Below are 20,119 nucleotides of genomic sequence, written 5' to 3' on the forward strand. Positions count from 1 at the left end.
GAATAACAATGCTGATAAAAAAATTAACTATCTCAAACAGGTCTCGAGAGGCTTCCATTAATAGTGCTCCTAGTTTTCTTTACAACCTAATGATTTCATTTTGCATTATTCAGAGCCCAACTGGCCATGTTATTTCAATCCAAGCAAAGAACAGAGCACAAACCCCATGAATTCCATAGAAATCATACTCCATTGATTAAACATGTTCAAGAAAAATTACAAATATGCCTTGACATGACTAAAGCTGAGTTAAAAATAAATTAATGGAAGTGCAAGGTCAATCATTACGCTTATCCACAAGGGAGTCACAAGTTCAATGCCATAGCATAGTGCAGAATATGAATAACAATGCCGATAAAAAAATTAACTACCCATCTCAAACAGGTGTCGGGAGGATTCCATTAATAAAATGCCTAGCTTTCTTCAAAACCTAATGATTTCATTTTGTGATATTCAGAGCCTAACTGGCCATATAATCTCAAGCTAAGCAAAGAACAGAGCACAAACCCCATGAATTCCATAGAAATCATACTCCATTGATAAAATACATTCAAAAAAATAAAAAAAATTACAGATATGCCATGACATGACTAAAGCTTAGTCAAAAATAAAATACTGGAGGTGCAAGGTCAGCCATTACGCTTATCCGCAAGAGCATCACAAATTCAATACCGTAGCATAGTGCAGAACATGAATAACAATGCCGTTAAAAAACTTAACTACTATCTCAAACAAGTGTTGGAAGCCTCCTAGCTTTCTTCAAAACCTAATGATTTCATTTTGCGTTATTCGGAGCCTAACTGGCCCTATAATTTTAAGCCAAGCACAGAACCGAGCACAAACCCCATGAATTCCATAGAAATCATTCTCCATTGATAAAATGCGTTCAAAAAAAAAAATTTTAAATTACAGATATGCCTTGACATGATGACTAAAAGCTTAGTTAAAAATAAAATAATGGAGGTGCAAGGTCAGCCATTACGCTTATCCGCAAGGGCGTCACAAGTTCAATACCGTAGTATAGTGCAGAACATGAGTAAGAATGCCGATGAAAAATTTAAATACTGTCTCAAACAGGAGTCGGGAAGCTTCTATTAATTAAACTCCTAGCTTTCTTCAAAAACTAATGATTTGATTTTGCGTTATTCGGAGCCTAGCTGACCATATAATTTCAAGTCAAGCAGAAAACAGAGCACAAACCCTATGAATTCCATAGAAAACATACTCCATTGATTAAATACTTTCAAAAAAATTAAAGAAATTACAGATAAGTTAACAACACAGCAACTTATATTGCAGAGGAAAGATAAGCCGCAGTACGCATGAAAACCCTAACAGTATTAAGAAACATTTTAAACCCTAAGACGCTAAATCCCACGGCCAAATAGTTCATCTCCAATCAAAAGAAGAAAAAAAACAAATAAACGTCAAATTTGTCTTGTGAGACTAACCTTTATTTTTCTTAGTGCCGCACCATTAACTGAGAAGCAAAGCTCAGTTTCCCTAACGATTTTCAGTTCTTTGATTCCTTATGCGCCTTCTCTGCCAAACCTAAAATGTAAAAATATATACCCCAGGGAAATGAAAGGGTAAGCTTGCCTTCAATGCTTAGAAGGCTAAAATATTCATGTACAAATTCCCAGACAAGGTCAGTTATCGGTTCTATTAGAAAGAGTTGCCATTTACAATATTTATCTAAGGTTTTATTTGCTAACTAGATAAGCTGGTTTTATTGCCCTAAGTGTATAACGGAAGTGCTAGTTGCAATGGTGCGAAGTACCCATGTCCTTTTCCCTATTCTTTTTTTTTTGAGGGGCCCTTTTTTATTAAAGTAGTCTTTATGTAATAATTATAATAGAGGTACAAATGGTATGTTTTAGTTTTATTTTTTTCTTTTCAATTAGATTTATAGTTAGAAAAAAAAATGTTTTGGTTTAAATATTTAAATTTTGTAATTATTATGGATTTTAAATTTGTAAATTTTGGTGTTCTATTTAAAGACTTAGTCTTAGGTCATCTTAGACATAATTAAATTATCCTATTTCATGTTAGATTTGATTATTTTTTAGAGGCATTTTAGAGCTATCATTATTACTTATTGATATTATTAGGAGCGTGTATTAAAGAATTTGCATTGTACAGGCATTTTGAACATCTTTCATGTTTGAGAGTGTTGTTCTTGATCTTTTATTGATTCACCAACTTAGTATTCTTACATGGTTTGACAAAATGAAGTAATTATCCTCGCCCCATACAAATTAGAAAACACATGAACCATTTTCTATGTGGGGATAGTTTGAGAACATCAAGACAAATTAAATGTGACGTTTTCAAAAGAGAACATCAAGACAAACTAAATGTGGTTGTAGATGGAGGAAATGTGCTATCAAAATCTAGAGCATTCCAACATCCAACAATGAAGGTTTGGTCCTTACACACACATTCAACATGCAAACAACTAATCTAAATAAAACTCATACACATGCATGCAAACCAAGCTAACTCCATTGTTGTCCTATTCTTCAAATGAATCAACATACCCATTGCGTGTAAGAAAATGCATCAAACAGAAAAGGATTGTCTCAGTTTGCATCAGATTGTTAAGTCCTCGGTGATCTTAGATGATCATGTCCTAAGACGAGTCATCATATTACTAAGGAATAATCCACAAGCAGCAAACAAGTGAAGATGTCCCATCCTCGCCTTTCTAGTCAACGACATCCTGGAGATAAAATCTCTAGTCAGAGACATCCCAGAAAAGCTAAAAGACATGTCACCAAAAAGAAAACCATAAATAATCAAAAGATAAAAGCAAACAAACTGATGCAGAGGGTATGGGATGTTCAATCACTTTCTTTGGTTTTTGCTCAATAAGGGTCTCCACTAGGTGTCACCCAATGGATCAATGCCCTTAACCTTCCCAAGATTATTAGAGCCTACACTATATCCTTCCCAAGGACCTCTCCACTAAGGACAACTCACAATTGACAAGGAGTCTCCTACCCCTTAGGTTCCAACCCTTCAACCAAAGACACCAAACAACCCCACACCCCAAGCAACAGGATCTTTACTCACAAGGTGGAATTTGGCCTGTGTGAATGTTTACACATGTGTTATATGGAATTTTCATATATCTTGACCCCTCAGATGGGTGTTTATTAGCCTTTTGTAACATTTCTCCTTTTAGACCTAGGAAGTAGGGCTACAAGCAATTAGCCCTCCATTCTTAGTTTTCTTGATTTGTCTCACAACCTACCTAAACAACCCCTTGAATAAGTTTAATATTTGGATACCCTTTTGGGCCTTCTACAAGGTTCCAAACTTCTGCATCTGGGTTTTGACTACATATGGTCAAACCCTACTGACCCTATTTTGCCTCTTCTAGTCGATATTGGGGTTTAGGCTCTTAAAAGCTTCACCGGTCATAAAGGAATGAAATAATGACACTTGTCAAGGGTCTGCACCTACCCAAGGGTCCTTATCATGCCTAGTTTGACCATCCATCAATCTATTGTTCGGGGTTTCTACCTTCTTTTCCTACTGCTCAGGCTTGCCACATGACCGATGTCAAGCCTAAGGCATCATCTTAGGAAAGTCAAATGACACTTCCTATATTCACAGCCACCAGGAATAGTTAATATACATGCCAAATCAACATACTCCCAGGTTTCAGGGTGATCCCATTGAGAGATGTTGATTTGTGCCACTGTTTGCATCCAAACCCTTGGTTTGAGGGTTTTACCAGGCTAGTGGAATGGAAAATCTTCTTTCTCTCAAACCTGAATGTTTCAAGACCTCAAACTAACTCCAAATGATCAATGAACCTCTTATACAACTTTTCAGATGCTTAACTCATGCCCACCATTCACAAGGAATCATGCAAGAACAAGAAACTCAAGGAAAATACAGAAAATCTCGGTAACAGTTTTGTTTGAAGACAAGAATTTCATTCAAAATCATCTCTCCAACTTCTCTAACTGGAAGGCATCGTTCCTCCAAGCTTATATCACACCAAGGAACTCCTCCAACTGCCTCAATGCATACAAGCAACCAACCAATCATTGGAGTAACCACATTTTGAAAATCTTGCAAAAAAAAGTTGCTTGACAACAATTGCAACTTTTGACAACTTTTTACAAATTGATCTTGCCTTCACACCAAAGGTCAAGAATGAACATACTACACATTGTAGACCCCTAAACAACAAAAATACCTATAGAATGCCCATACAAGGCCTTTGACCAAGTTGACACACTTTGGGGCCTTAGGGCTTATTACATTGCCTAGGCCTAATCAATAGGCCTTCAAACACACACATTGCACCTTCTATTCCTAAGCATAAACATGAATCAAAATGATGTAGACACATGCCAAAATGAAGTAGACACATGTCCTGGTGCTTCTGCACCACAAACAGACAGTATGTTATATGCCAAAGTGACTTTTGTCCAATTATCATGTTGATTGGATATGTCGATAGTGTGTTGTGATGTTTGCTCAATCATAATCTCATCACGTCATGATTTCGTTGAAGTTCAAAGTTGCATGTTCATCCAAAGTGTTTGTGTCTTCGCAACGTTTATAAAATATTTTTGGATTTTGGAAAGTTTTACAATTTTTAGGGTTTTTAAAGGTTTTTTCCGGACATTTTATGATTTTTATGATTTTTCAAGACTTTTTATAGTTTTTAGGATATTTTAGATAGTTCCTTCGACTGTGAGATGCCAAATATCCTAACCTGCTGCTAAGGTTGAGGAGATGCCCTAGTGAGGGATAAAAGTAGCTTGGTATGCAAGAGCAGTGCATGCGTGGGTTATGCAAAACAATCCACAAGCTATGATGGGGGTGGGAAGGCTATTATGGAATGGGAGGGTAGATATGGATAGGGAATGATCAAGTAGAGTACTAAAGGAAAGAGGAGAAAAATCTCTACGCATGGCGTCGATTGCCTGGTTTTCACCATGATACTTGCCCAAGGCGCTTGTTTGCCAGGTTTTCACTAATGAAGAAATTTATTTTTCTTTACTTCTTTTATTTTTCACCTTCTTTTTTATCACAAGGCATGCCTATTTGCCAATTTTCCACCAAAGTGATGATTTTTTCAAGTCTTTTTCTCATTTTTGTATTTTTTCAGAATCTTTTTCTCTTTTTTTGTAATTTTTTCAAGATCTTTTTCTCATTTTTTTTCAGGATCTTTTAAATAAACTCTTTGAAATGCTTAGGTGTAAAACCCGCAAAGGTGAATGTTATTGATTGGATCTTCAAGTGGTTCGCCTTCTGAAGTAACCAACTGATATACTCCTGATCCATATGCAACATTAATGATATACGGACCCAACCAATCTGACTCAAACTTACCTTTTTGCTTTTCTCAATCTTGCTGAGAAACTCAATATTTGACTGGATGATGAGTATCTTTGTCTTTTACCTTCCTTACTGAAGAAACTAGGGTAGAATTACTAATGTGTGACCCACATAGGTCCATATGTGTATCAACTAAAGAGCTTTGGGTAACTCTGATAGCAAAGCCCTTCGAGGAAGTTCTGCAAAAGGTCCACTGATGTGATGTATCACCAAAAGGGGATGAATGTGTTGAGTAAATGAATGTGAGATGAAGGCTTATGAGTGCAAAAAGAAGTGAAAGAAGCATGGCATGATGGAGACATAGGATCAACAAGTATGCTTTTTGACTTGAAATTTTAGAACTTTTGCCCCCAATTAGTATCAAGGGAGATCAATTCATGTTCTTCTTTCTTCATAGGACTTTTATCCTTGACTTTTCTTTTTGCAGAGTCCAATAGCTTTTGGTTTTGATTTGGACTATATAACTTTTTCCTATTTTTTACTTTTGAATTTTCTTTTTTGCAACTTGATTTTTGATCTCTGTTGAGTAGGGGCTTTTGTGATTCTTGTTGATCCAAGTCTAGGAGAGAAGCAGAAATGGAAGGAGTGGATGAAATGGTAAGGTTGCATGAGTTCTCAAAAGCTTTGGCAATATATTCAATAGATTCTTTGTTGGAACCACTCTCAAGATTATTGATATCAAGAGCCACTTGAACCTCTAGAGGAGATTTGTATTTAGGATTAGTAGACACAACATTTATGTGATTCGTACCCAATTCCTTGATAATCTGGATTATCTTATTTTGTCCTTTCATCATATGACGCTTCACATTTTCTTTTTAGTCTGCCACGAGTTTGAGGGGATTTCGGTGACTTTTTGATGCAAAGAGCACGACTCATAGAATATTCTCCCACTCCCTATTCTTTCATCTATATTCTGATCTCAACTTCATTAGATTTGGATGTAGACGCTTTCAAAGACTCAGGGTAAACATACTCTTGAGAAGGGGGTGCTTCACGATTGCTATGAATGATGGATTCAATCTAAGAACTCAAATTGCTGTAACACATAAAAGGAATTTGGATGTGTTGGTATTGTAATTTTGACCCCATTATGCGGAAATTTGATGCACTGATGGTATGTAGAGGGTACAACTTGCATTGTACGGGTCCATGACCTTCCAAGGAGAATGTTATAGGTTAGGGAAGATCAAGGACTTGGCAAACCACATCCTTCACCACAGGTTCCACTTTGATAGGCAATGTGACTGGTCCCTTAGATGGTCATTCCTCTTCATCATATGCCTTTATTATAATCTTTTTCATTGGATCAACTGCACTTTTAGTGAACCCAAGCTCTCTAATTAATTTCAAAGTACAAATATTAAGACCCGATCCTTCGTCTATCAGAACTCATTTGATCTTGACTTTATGGACAAGGACCTCAATGTGTAAGGGCACATTATATGATTGTTGCATGGATGAGTCATCATTTTCAGTGAAAGTGAGGATATGAGGGGAGGTGATATGTCCCACCATAGCTTGGAATTGATCTACATGCAGGTTGGTAGGCATTGTAGCAGTAGTGAGCGCTTTATCAAGGATAGCTTTATGTTTAGGCGATAGGCATAGGGACTCAAGTATAGACATCTGTGCAAGCATTTTTCCTAAATGCTCTATAAGGTTGTATTGCAAAGATGGTGCAACCAGTTTAGAATTAAGGCCCTTAAGGATAAATGTGCTTCTATGCGTGCTAACATTGCAATCATGTTCTTTGCCCTTTACGATGAAAGTGTTCACATCATTGTTAGCCTCACTGATGGTGTTTATGGTATAATTGTTGGCAATATGGGGAAATTGATTATGTGTTGCATTAATGTTTTGTCATTGATATCAACACTAGTTGTTTTGGTTGGTTACCGACAGGCAGGTTTTGGTTATCGGTAGAAGATCTCGCGTTATCGATAAGGGTTTAAGGTTTAACCAGCAGAGCTTTCACTGAGAATCTTTAACAGGATGTGCAAGTGGTGTTGGTGCAGCTTCTAGATGGAATTCAGGATGCAGAAGGTGATCCTTGATCGTGCTTCAACTGATTGGAGACATCGCTTTAGCGTGGTGGACCCAGATTAGGTCTGGTACCTATCTAGGTTATGGACCGATATCATGTTAACGCATTCTCTACACGTTACCGAGATGATTTATGGATTGGTTATTATTGTTTTGGTCTAAAGCCGACATGGCATATCATTGTAATATGGATGTATGCAATGATCTTATTGTAATATCTTTTAGGTGGCCAACCTAATTGGTTTAGGCCTTAGGGTTTGTATAAATTGATGTAAGATCTCATTGTAGATTGTGTGTTGTGGTCGTGGAATGTAATATCATATGCGAAGGAGATTTGGTTGTTCATAAATGATTGAATTGGGTTTAAGTAAGAGGTCCAAAGCTGCTGGTATTGAGCTTAACCGGGACTATAATCAGGCATGGTAGATGCTATCTCTAGTAGTTCATTCTTCTGGATTGTTGTCCAATTATCTTGAGGTGGTTATAACCTCTTTGTAGTCAGTGAGACTCTTTTGTAATGAGCAGTGTCGCATGTAAAAGAATTCATCTCTAAAGCATCAATTAAAATTCAAAGGGAAATCATGAATCCCTATCTAATCAAAGAATTCAAACAAATAGACAATGAAATAACACAATCAAATAAAAATAGGAATTATAAAGTAATTCAATTAAAAACTCCCTAACTTCCATTGCTCTTCTCCTCTCTATGGTATGATGGCTCTCAGATATTGTGCTGGCAAGATTCAAAGTTCATGATTGTTGAAAATGGAGATTGAATGCTCAATTTATAGATTATTGGATGAGATTGATTGAAAGGTGGAACAAATTGATCAAGAGGCGGAACTCAGGTGAGCTCACATGAAAATTGATAGTTGAACTGCTGATTTAGAGGTGAAACAGAATAAATTGAATAAATTAACTGAGTCAACTGATTGAAAAAAAGTTAACTGAAGGAAGAAAAAGAATGATTGGAGGAAATTAAGAAGATGACAAAGCTAACTAGAAGATGGAAATAGAGATTGGAGAGATAAATGATTTAATTAATTAATTGATTGAATTAATTAATTTAGCATGTGCTTGCACTTTAACTTAGATTTTCAATTTAATCCTTGCATGAGATTTTTTTTTTTTATCGATAACCAGGATAATATATTGCTAGAAATAGGAAAGATTTACATCCAAAATACAGATAAACTTTCTGCCATTACATGGGGTCTCGCCCCTACAAAACCAACAGAACCCAAAAAAATGACACCAGACCTACATAACCGGACATTCAAAAAACCAACCGTACATACATAAACCCCATCAAAAAACCGACCCACTCTAGAAACCCGCCTATCGAAACCATCCCAAAGCCTCTTCCCTAGAAAAGTTTGGAATGCCCCTACTGGGCCCTGCATCCTGCACCTCACCTCCTCCACCTGGCAATGTTCTCAGCCTGCCACCACACAGCGACTCGCACTCCACCACCTTCACGTGCTTCTATGGAATCTGATGGCGGGTCATAGGCCTCCCATCCTCACCTAGTGGAGCTTCAAACCGAATTGGGGTCTTCTTCCCGTGGATCTTCCATCTCTCAGTCAGCCCCAAGCCTCGCACATATTGCACAACATCCCTCCAACCCTTCTATGCATTCTCAAGCTGGATTTCAACAGGTCAAGAAGCCGACTAGATAACAAACGATTGCAACTTCCCCACTACTACTCCAATCCTCCGCCATGGATCTTCCATCATCTTCGGCCCTTTCCCAACAACAGCTCGTGCCACCACATAATTTAAACCTCCCGCCCACTTTGGACGCAGCACCAAAGCTACCACCCGCAACACCTCCTCCGTCGACATTCCCACCGACAAAGCCAGAGCGACAAACAACGACGAGATGTCGAGGTTGGTTCAAGGTCGACAGTCAGACACCAGAAACTCCTCCCCGACCATCAACCGTACTGCCTTCCAAAACTCCTCCCCATCCACCCTGAAGACATTCATCAACTTGTTGCTCGAGATCAGCTCGCGAAAAGCTGGCATTTGACCGTCCGTTGTCAAGGAAAAATTTGCCTCCATTCTGCCTCGCCTCTTCACTAAAACCTACACGCACAGCCAAAGCCAGAAACCAACGACCATGAAATGCCAGGAAACCAAAGACCTAGGCCTTTAAAAAAGCCACCACCATCACATGGCATGAATGCACCACACGAATCGCCTCAAACAACACATCATCAACAAGACAACTCACCGATGGCCTCCATCATCACTCCAGAGCTGCCAAGGCCACTTGCAACTAAATCGTAGATCACAATCTACAAGGGTCGTAATTTCCCACAAGTCCAGTGTCAATCAACCACATCAAGACCAACTCGGGTTCACTTCCCTTAATAAAATCAAGAGGACTAATAGTTCGAAAGTCCTCAAATAGTCTAAAATTGTTTTCCAAAGAACCATTCGCCCCCACATTTGAAAGCTTGTCAGCCTCCACATTAGCTTCTCTGAGAACATGAGTCACCTTATAATCTTCAAAGCCCCCCAGAAGAAGTTTCATTCTTTGAACATGTTTGTCTAAATGTCACGCCTCCATACGACCTCTAGCTATCCCGTTCACCACAATTTGAGAGTCACCTTCCAGATGGAGTTTCCTCACTCCCAATTTCTTAGCCATAAGAATGGCTACTAAAAATCCTTGCATGAGATTTAATTCAAATAATTGAATTTATAATAAATTCAATTTAGTATTTGAATATATTTAGAACTTGACTTTGATTTTCAATTTGATTTTTGAAATCATGCACATGTATTTGAATTTGAAGAAATTAGAATTTGGGGAATTGGAATTAGAAGAATTAATTAGCTAATTAAATAATTTAAAGAAACTATTTAATTATTTTAGAAACGGAACTTAATTAAATAATAAAGATTATTTGAATTAAAGGATTAAATCACAATTAATTAAATAATTAATATTTAAAAAAGGGTTGAATGATTAGATGATTAAAGATAGAAATTGAAAATTAATTTATTGAAATAATAAAGATTATTTAAATTGGGGAATTAATCAGAATTAATTAAACAATAAATATTTAATTAACATTAGAAAATGGTTAAAATGATTAAATGATGAATGATTAGTAAGATTATGAGGAAATATGAAATTAGAAGAATAAGATTAATTAACTTAATTAAAGAATTAAAGAATTATTTAATCAATTAGAGGAATAATTAGTACATGATCAATGAGACATTTTTAGGTGTCTACATTTGCCCCTCTTTGAGACAATGTCGAAACGACATTGTTTCAAAGAAAATGAAAAATTATGCCCCAGTATGCCTTGGTATCATTGTATAGTGTAAATATGCCCCCTCGGAAAAGGTGGTTGAAAAACTTGAAAATTGAGACCATATTTTTTATATCAATATAATGAGCAATTGTGTGAAGTTTCGTTTAATTTCGAGATCGTTTGAGTAGGCTACAAGTTGTGTGAAGCTAGCAGGGACCACAGGCGTCGAGGTGTCAAAAAAACCCTAATTTTGAGCTATAAATAGAGATTTTAGGTTTTCATTTGCTCATTTGCAATTTGGTAAGTTTTTGGTTTTCTTTGCGAATTTTGTGCTTTCGTGCGAGTATTTGATCATCATGGCTAGCTATAGAGCTCGATTGCACCTGTCTGACCGAGTACGATCATATTAGAGACCTCTTGGGACTGGCGGCATGGTATTTTTCAAAAATTTTGCTTGTTTTTGCTATTTTTCGAAAAAAAAATTGCACTGTCCAATTTTTCCTTGCGTCACGCATTCGCACTAAACATACCACATTCGTTGTAAATGTACCACATACGTTGTAAATGTACCACATTCACGCTTAGCATATCTCATTCGCTATAAATCTTACGCATAAGCCTTTATTGTTCCGCATTGGTGCTTAATGTTACGCATTGGTGCAAAACATCACGCATTCGTTGTATGTGAAAGTTTTTTGTCATGCATCGGATAATTTTTTATGTTCTCGTGATCCGATATCTAATATTTTAAACATTTTCTCTTTGCAGGAGAACATTGGAGTGTTATACTGCCGACAGAGCAGACCCCGTGGACTTGATCTTCATGCCGATTTACTTGATGAGGAGATCAAACATATCCGACAGCTCGGTTTATATTATGTGTTACACTTGCCAGAGGTTATGGCCAATAGGGCCTTGATTACAGCTTTGATAGAGCAATGGCATTCTGAGACATGTTCTTTTCATCTTCTTACTAGTGAGGCATCCATTACCTTAGAGGATGTATGGCATATACTGCGTATTCTGATTCATGGTGAGAGAGTTGTGTATGACCATGACGATGGCATTGCTGGATTGTGTGCCCTTTTTGAGTGTGAGATACAGGATTTGCAGATCAGTAGTCGGTATGATATCCCTTGGGCTTGATTAGATTACAATGATCTGACTATTGTACTATGTAGTGTTGTCAATGGTTTGTTGATACCTGACAGATGAGGTCATGGATTTCTAGTTGGATGGGGCAGAGTGCTCCATGATATGATTGTGCATCGACGAGTGTATGTGTGGGGTTCGTGTCTTCTAGCCATGGTGTATTATCATATGCATGACATTGTATACCTTGGATACCGGTCTATCAATTGCGGTGTGACATTGCTCCAGACGTGGGCATGGGAGCACATTTCTATTGCGAGACCTGTTATTCATGTTGACTTGCAGCTTGGTGAGCCTTATGCTTATAGGTAAACAACGGGTATTAGACATAGGGGTTCAGGTAACACCTTGTATTGGAGACATCAGCTTGATATTCTGCAACATTTTATTTGGAGACCATACTTAGATTTCCCCAGTTGGGCAGATGATGCAGTGCACTTGCCTTTCTGTAGATAGCAAAGGTATCTTATTGGTAGGACATTCGAGATGCAGTAGATTATTGAGATGTCTCTTCCAGGATAGGTACTGAGATAGTTCGGGGAGGTACAGGTTACACCGATGGTTACTGCTTATTTTGCTCGTGTATCTCGGGAGGTATTTGATTGGGGGGTGTGTATACAACCACATGTTGCATCTGATGAGTTTGATGCTCTTCATCCATTACTTTGGGATTGGGGTAGAGGTGCAGCAGATCTAGGGACTACATCGGAGTATGATGCATGGTGGGCCAGACATAGGCCTATTCCACTTACTGATCCTGTTGTTCTGATTACAACACAATAGATTTGACATCCTAGACAACGCCTGAGGATAGACAGGGAGGAGAGAGTTGGAGGAGAGGAGGGTGGATTAGTTAAGGGGGGAGATGCGGGAGGTGGAGGAGCTAAGGAGGGAGAGGAAGAGGGAGGAGATGAGGACATAGACATTGGTGGAGACACCGAGTCTACTAGCAATGGAGATGACGATGATTCTTTAGGGTCATCTAGCAGTGAGGATGGTGATGATGACAATGATACTGATATGCCAGAGCTGGAGGATGTGCCAGCTGTAGAGGGTGGAGGAGGACAGGTGGGTGACAGGGATGATGATGATCCACAAATTCTTAGAGCGCGGATTCAGAGTCTAGAGGACAAGGTCGCCAGATGAGATGTCGAGCGAGAGGCCTACCGTATAGACTACGATGCACTAGAGACCGAGAGAGATCGTCTCTAGAGGGAGAGAGATGAGGTATTCAGACGGTCACAGATGATTCATGTTGCCTATGATCAACACTTTGCTCCGGGTACTGATGCACGGAGTCAGTCTGACAGACTTTATTGCGTTGCACAGGAGGCTTTTTATTATCGACGACTTTATTATGACACTGTACCTGAGGGACAAAGAGCTCCTAGTTTTAGTGTTGTTAGAGGTCATTCCGGTTCTAGTAGGACTTCCACACAGAGGACGAGCAGTGGTGGTGTTATGGGACCACCTCGACATCCTGGGGCAGGATCTAGTGGGCAGGACCCACCTACTGACAGAGGCAGTGTCGGTTGAGACATTTTGATCATGTTATTTGAGCCTTCGGGCTTGTTTATTGTATTCACACACATTATGATTTTGGAGTTATATATAGATATGCAGTTTTTTGGTAGCGATCTATTATGATTTGCTTTCTATGTATGTTAAATGATGCTATGAGTTATATGATGTATGTTCATATGATTCATGAATGCTTTTATGAATGTTTTATGAATGCAGTGGTTTCTATATGATTCTATGTGAATTATGGATGATGTTATGAATGCAATGGTTTAATGTAATTTAAAACTATATGGATGCATTTTTGTTTTTTGTATGATAATGCCAAAATATACCTCGAGGAAATGTTAGTAAGATGAAAGAAAGAAGAGATTGATGAAAGAATAATGTTAGAAAAGAATATGATTTAGATAAAAGATGGGAAATCAACAGACTATCAAGAAACATATGAGATGAGAATGAAATTGAATGAATCACGAACCTGTGTCATTTATTTTATTGTGCAATATATATTCATCACCGAGCCTTATTATTGAACAATGAAGCTTAGCACATCATGATAATAGGAACCAAGATGTAAAGATATCTCATTGAAGAAACAAACATATAGCAGACAAGGAGTGAACCCCTACATTCTGGGAAATACACTAGGGGTCGAGGTATGTGTGGCATTCAATAGCTGAATGCTCCTATCACAGACACCCACTAGAGAAATTTCCCCAGAACTTCATCGATTCACACCACAAACAACAAACAAAGAAAAAGATAATGCCCATCATGGCTCCTCTAGTCACTTGTGGACATCCTTAAGTAGCATAGGAACATAATCTGTCACCAAATGATAAAAGATAAAGATTGACCTGGACAAAATTTAGCAGCTATACTGACCTTGTGCCTTCGTTCTTAGTTGCTTGATGTGATAGTTGATAATGTCTGATCTTAGAAAGTTGCGGACCCCGTTTAAGACTGACCCGTCCGATTTCGAGTGTATCCTCTTCTGTTTAAGACAAGATAATGATCACTTTGATATGGATATGATACGATTGATAAGACAGTTCGATCAGTTGAGTGCAGATGTTTGACTGGATAATCGTATCCTTTGTTAACTTCGTGTGAAGCGTTTGTTGGATATCTACTAGGGTATTTATTTCTTGCAAGACATTTTATTGCAAGTTTTTTTTTTAATTGATTTTTTATTTTTGATTGTTTAGTTCTTTTCCAAGAGCTTTTTCGATGTTTTTGGGATTATGTGGATTGATATTTGAATGTTTTTTATTTTTTTCAGGACATTTTTCCAGATGTTTTTGGTATTTTCAAAGGACATTATGTGAATGTTTTTTATTGATTTTTTTAGGAATTTTTAGAGATGTTTTTGGTATTTTCAAAGGACGTTATGTGAATGTTTTTGGTATTTTTTTCAGGATTTTTTATGATTTTGTTTGGATTTTTTCAGTTATGCCCCCAGTGTGCAGACCTGTATGACATGATGATTTGCGAAATGCATGTGGAGACAATGAATTTTCAACATGACATATGTTAATGCAAGATGCATGATGAAGATGCCTTTCCTATTCGAACAAGGTCGACTGTGTTTGTTTGGCATTTTGTAATACACCAATTGAAATTGGAGGTACAAAATATTTCATAGATAAGAGTTCAATCGATCCCTAAGGTCCCTTGGAACATCCAAATCAACACACTTAGTGACTAGGATTTACAAATGGAGACGCAGAAAACTTCCCCATTAGTTCTTGAAACTTTGATCTTCTTTTGCCCATGTGTGTGCAGATGAGTTAATTCTCTCTCTTGTATTCACTAAAGATCCTTAGCATCCTATATGACTAGCTACATGGAATATCCTAACTTCAAAAGCATCCTGAATAGAGCCTCACTGCCAGCAAGCTTTTAGAGCTTCGACGAGGTTATAGACTATAATTTCTCAAATATTGCTCCATTGCCAGGAGGCATTCATAGCCCTGATGGAGTTACTTGCATGTTCCCATAGTCAAGCTTTTTGTCGCACTTTGTATGCATGATATTTCAATTATATATCATTTCTCTTTTGCCTTAAGATGGATATTTGGCATAACACTTTTTCTTTTTATATTTTCTTGCCTTGACTTTGTAAGTAATGAAACCTACTTGGGTGTGACAATTACAGCGGCGCTGAAGTAGAATTTTAGATTTTTCTCTAGTCTTATGATCAACTAGGTGTCTAGAATGAATAAGAGATTTTGTTATTGTGTTTGAGATATAGTAATTGATAGATTTTGGGTTAACAAGTCTCAAATAGTGAAATCACTACCCAACCATAAGTAAAGCGTCGTCATAGGGTAATGTTGAAAATGAATGACCTTATAACCTCAAAGACTTCATGTTTGAATATCTAAGAAAGGAGATGACCCTTGTTTCTCTTAAATGCAAACAGATGACAAACTTGGATAGTTGTCTTGTTTTATTGATGCTGCTATATGAAATTAAATATGATGTGCTTAGAAAGAAACTATATGTAATGCAGTGCTTTGAATAAAATGATATGCAATGCGGAAAGTAAAACCTAAACTAACCCAACCCTTAGGTATAATATTGTTTAAGGTGCATGTTGTTCATAGGTTCAGAGAGTGGATCTCCCTCCATGGTAGCCAAATTATATGCTCCATTGCCTATAACCCTTGTTATGATAAAAGGACCTAGCCAATTAGGTTCAAACTTCCCTAGCTTTTCTCATTCCGCTAGGTTCCTTTGGTTCTCTTTGAGAACTAGATCTCCCACTTCAAAAGTTTGTGGGCGGACTCATTTATTATAACTTCGTCTCAGTCTGTTTTGATAACCTTGCAGATGATTGAAAGCATTTTGTCTCTTTTCATCAAGCGTTTCTAGCTCTTGTAATCTTGCTACCTGATAATCTTCCTCCGACATGATGTTTTGTAAAGAAACTCTTAGAGACGATATTTCTATTTCAATGGGGAGTATTGCTTCTGTACCATAGACCAAGGAATATGGTGTTGCTTCTGTAGGGCTGTGTACTCCTGTTCTGTAAGCCCAAAGAGTGGGATTTAACTGGAGATGTTAGTCCCGTCCCGTGTCAGTGACAACTTTCTTAAGGGTTTTCAATATTTTTTTATTTGTTGCCTCTGCTTGTCCATTGCTTTGCGGATAATATGGCGTGGCAAATCTCTGTTGTATTTGAAATTTGTCACACAATTCTTTCACTTCTTGATTTTTAAATGGACGCCCATTATCTGTCACGAAGCACATTGGAATCCCGTATTTATATATAATGTAATTGAGCATGAAATTTTCTATTTGCTTTCCAATGGTGTAGGTAAGAGGAATTGCCTCGACCCATTTGGTAAAGTACTCAGTAGTTGTTAAGATGAACTTGTGCCATTGGAAGAAGTAGGATTGATTTTACCCACTAGATCTAATCCCCACTGTGAAAATGGCCATGGTGATGTAATAGGTTAAAGATCTTGTGTTGGTGTATGAATGAGATCTCCATGCATTTGACATTGCTTGCATTTCTGCACATATTTATAGGCGTCTTTTTCCATAGTTGGCCAGTAATAACCTGTTCTTAACAATTTCTTTGGCAATGGTGGACCACTTTGATGCGCCCCACAAATTCCATCATGGACTTCCTTTAGAGCAAGTTGTGCTTCATTTTCATCCAAACATCGGAGAAGAGTTCCATCGAAGCCCTTTCTATACAATGTATCAGCTATAATAGTGTGTCTAGATGCTTGACCAATAAGAGTCTTTTTTTTTTTTTTTTGCTTTTCTGGACAGATCTGGTGACATGTACTAGGTGTGTAAATATACGTATATCTCATTGTACCAAGGGGATTCTGGACCCACAATTGCACATACATATTTTGTTGAGGGAGTCTCATATGTCTGTATCATCAACTTTTCTATAATAAACTCAAACTAAGTTTCATTATTAGCCATATTTATAAGAGACCATACTGTAGCCATGGTGTCAGCTGCCTTGTTCTGTATCTTGGGAATTCATTCGAAAGTGATTTTATTGAAATGCTCTTTGTAATATTCTACCATTTGTTTATGAGGTAGCAGCTTATCATATTTAGTGTTGTAATCATCATTGACTTGGTTTACAATCAGTTGCGAGTTACCGAAGACCTATAATTCTTTTATTCTCCACTGTATAGTTGTACGAAGTCCTATGAGGAGAGCTTCATATTCGGCTATATTGTTTGTACATGGAAAATTTATCCTAAATGACTTAGGGATAGAATCACCCTGAGGGGTGATGAAAATAATCTCAGCTCCAGATCCATGACTTGTATATGACCCATCAAAATATAATTTCCACATTATAGATGATGCCAATGTAAATACCGATTAGTCTGGAAAGTCTATGATTAATGGGTGACTGTCTTGTAACGGAGCCTCTGCTAACTAATCTACTATAATTTGTCCTTTGATGTCCTTTCTATCTATGTACTCTATATCAAACTCACTCAGGATCATGACCTACTTAGCCAATCTCCTAGTCAATGTCACTCTGCTTAACAGATATTTGAGTGGATCAAAGCGCACAATTAGTTATACCTTATGACTCAACATGTAATGTTTAATCTTTTGAGATGCAAAGATTATGACTAAACATTCTCGTTCTATAGGAGTGTAATTAAGCTCATAACCGATCGAGGTTCTACTTATATAGTAGATAGCTCTTTCTTTTCCTTGTTCATAATATTGTGCCAACAAAGCTCCTAGAGTTGAGTTTGTCGTTGATATATATAGTAACAAAGGTTTTCCTGGAGTGGGCGGGACTAACACTGGTGTATTTAGAAGATAATCTTTTAGAGCTCGAAAAGCCTCTTGGCATTGTTCTGTCCACTTGAACATAACTCCTTTCCTGAGTAAATGTTGGAACATATGACATTTATCTGCCAACTGAGCTATGAATCTCCTTATGGATTGTAGTCTTCCTTGTAACCCTCTTAATTGTTTAAGTGTTGACGAAGGTTGCATATCTATGATCGCTTTGACCTTGGCAGGGTCTACTTCAATTCCTCTGTTAGACACAATAAACCCTAACAATTTTCCTGTTGTTGCACCAAACACACACTTCTTTGGGTTTAGTCTGACATTGTACTGCTCCAATCGATCAAATATTTGTGCAAGGACAGCAAGGTGACCTTCTCTTGTCTGTGATTTAGCTAGTAAGTCATCCACATAATCTTTCATTATGTTGTGGATCATGTCATGAAATAGCGTAGTCATGGCCCTTTGGTATGTGGCTCCCGTGTTTTTGAGACCAAATGGCATCACATTCCAGTAGTATGTTCCCCATGGATAGGTAAAGGCCATTTTATGTTGATCTTCTGATGCAATTTTAATCTGGTTGTATCCTGAGAAACCATCCATTAATGATAGCATTTCATTCCCAGCTATTAAGTCAACTATCATATAAATATTGGGTAGTGGGAAATCATCCTTAGGACAAGCTTTATTTAGATCCTGGAAATCAGTATAGATTCTTATGCCTCGTGTGGGCTTAGTCATAGGTACCAGGTTGGATATCCATTCCGCATAGTTGATAGGTCGAATGAAACCTACATCCAGCAGCTTTTGGAGTTCTAAAGCATCCATTAGAATTCAAAGGGAAATCATGAATCCCTATCTAATCAAAGAATTCAAACAAAAAGACAATGGAATAACACAATCTGTAGTCACATAAATCTGTCCACTTAATTAAATGAATACTTAGTATTTATTTGATTATTTAACCATCAATTAATAATTAATTAAATTAATATTTAATTAATTCATCTTAACCCTCTTCTCCTATTAATTAAATAAATTATTCAATTTATTTGATTTAATTCACTTAACCAAATTCAGACCATTAATTAAATAAATAAATCATATTTATTTAATTAAATATTCTCTCACATTTAAATAAATTAATATTTATTTAAATCCCCCAAAAATCCCACCTCTCACATTTAAATAAATTAATATTTATTTAAATCCCCCAAAATCCCACCTCTCACATTTAAATAAATAAATCATTTATTTAAATCACCTTTATCCTCCACCCACTTGTATTTTCCTACAAAAGCAAGTTGCACAACTATTTTAAATAAATTATTTATTTAAAATCCTATTTATCCTCACCCACTTGAAACCTTTAATGGTTTCCCTTAAAGTATTCAAACTTGATGGCTTTAAAGTCTTCAAACTTGATGGCTTCCTTCTATAGTCTTCTTAAGACTTTAATGGTTTTCCTTAAAGTCTTCAAGCCTTTAATGGTTTCCCTCAAAGTCTTCAAGCATTTTAAATGCTTTATCTTCATTTTTCTCATTTAAATAAATTAATATTTATTTGAATATTTATCCAAATGCAAATTACACCATTTAATTGAAATAAATGATTTTATTTTAATTAAAAATACCAAAATTTCTCCCACTTGCATTTTCCTACAAAATCCACTTGTATGCCTAAACCCCTTCTAGATTCTTCTAAACCCTTCCTAATTAGCCTAAATCCATCCCTTAAATATTGTCACATTCCTAAGCAAATTGGAGTCACTTCTCAAAGACTCCAAAGTCTTTGAAAAGCAATTAATGCTTTGTGTGTTCAACAAATTAACCCTCAAAGTCTTGGATAACCTTTGAAAGCTTCCAACCTTCAACCACTAAATGGCTCAAAGTCTTTGATAACCATTGAAGGCTTTCAACCTTCAACCACTTAATCCCCAAAGTCTCCAATAACCATTAATGGTTAATTCA

At 37.0% G+C, this 20,119-nt stretch overlaps 1 protein-coding gene across 6 annotated transcripts in view; it reads right to left on the reverse strand.

Annotated features, from left to right (window-relative positions):
* The window catches only part of LOC131042640 (uncharacterized), a 29,402-nt gene extending 27,685 nt beyond the window's left edge, over positions 1 to 1,717 (reverse strand). For 5 of the 6 annotated variants that reach the window (XR_009105284.2, XM_057975953.2, XM_057975951.2 and 2 more), the window contains exon 1: positions 1,452 to 1,716. The gene's annotated coding sequence lies outside the window, so the exon portion shown is untranslated. Of the gene's footprint in view, positions 1 to 1,451 lie in introns of all 6 variants that reach the window. The other variant, XM_057975954.2, reaches the window with a different exon arrangement.
* Between the last annotated feature and the right edge of the window lie 18,402 nt (positions 1,718 to 20,119).

Source organism: Cryptomeria japonica, chromosome 1, assembly GCF_030272615.1.
Source record: "Cryptomeria japonica chromosome 1, Sugi_1.0, whole genome shotgun sequence".
NCBI classification, from domain to species: domain Eukaryota; kingdom Viridiplantae; phylum Streptophyta; class Pinopsida; order Cupressales; family Cupressaceae; genus Cryptomeria; species Cryptomeria japonica.